Source organism: Salmo trutta, chromosome 31 (genome assembly GCF_901001165.1).
Source record: "Salmo trutta chromosome 31, fSalTru1.1, whole genome shotgun sequence".
NCBI lineage: Eukaryota > Metazoa > Chordata > Actinopteri > Salmoniformes > Salmonidae > Salmo > Salmo trutta.
In genome coordinates this window covers 40,228,186-40,229,005 of record NC_042987.1, presented here as the reverse complement: position 1 = coordinate 40,229,005, position 820 = coordinate 40,228,186, and the positions used below count along the sequence as shown (strand labels likewise).

Genomic DNA, 820 nt, shown 5'->3' with positions numbered 1-820 from the left:
GCCGTATGTATATCGTGGAGAGAGGAGACTACTGTAGTCACGTGGAGTGGCAGGCCCAGAACCCCAACATCCAGTCCATCCGCAGGGTCGTCAACTACTTCTAAACCACGACCCCTGACCTCTGACCTTAGTCCGAGGGGGTCAAACCTGGGATGTCAACCAGTAAGGGGCACAACTTTACGGAAAATGTTCAGATGACATAATCATTTCTATTCATGACATTTGTATCTGTAACTTTCTGAACGTGTCACCTCACCTCAATGTGAATACATCCCTGGTTAGAAAATACATACATACACACATGCATACATGGATTACACGACGGAGCTTGGCGAGGTATAGTCAACAAGGTTTACATCACTTGGAAATGTTTCTTTTATCTTCTAATCGAGTCGTAAAATAATAAAAAGACAGAACCAAAAAATATTTGTGTTTATTTTTCTACTGATAACGCTATCATCACCTTCAGTGTTATTTATATTTGTTGTACGACGATACAAAGATCCTTATTTTCTATTATCTATTATATATATAAATATCTTTATATTTAATCAACACACTCCATTCTTACTGGGACATTTTCCCAGACAAAGATGACATCTAGTCGTGGACTAAAACACACTTCTATGGTGTTAAAAAAAAGTCCTGGACTAGACTTAGTCTTAAATATGTGTTCGGGAAACTGGCCGTGATCCTTCGCTGATCGTGGATCTACAGAAAACATATAACAGACAGATATAAAATCACATGTTAGAACCACCATACCAGATCTACCTATCATAGTACCACCATACCAGATCTACCTATCATAGTATCACCA

At 38.8% G+C, this 820-nt stretch overlaps 1 pseudogene; it reads left to right on the top strand.

Annotated features, from left to right (window-relative positions):
- On the top strand, positions 1–442 carry LOC115169269 (gamma-crystallin N-B pseudogene; annotated as a pseudogene).
- Positions 443–820: the final 378 nt, after the last annotated feature.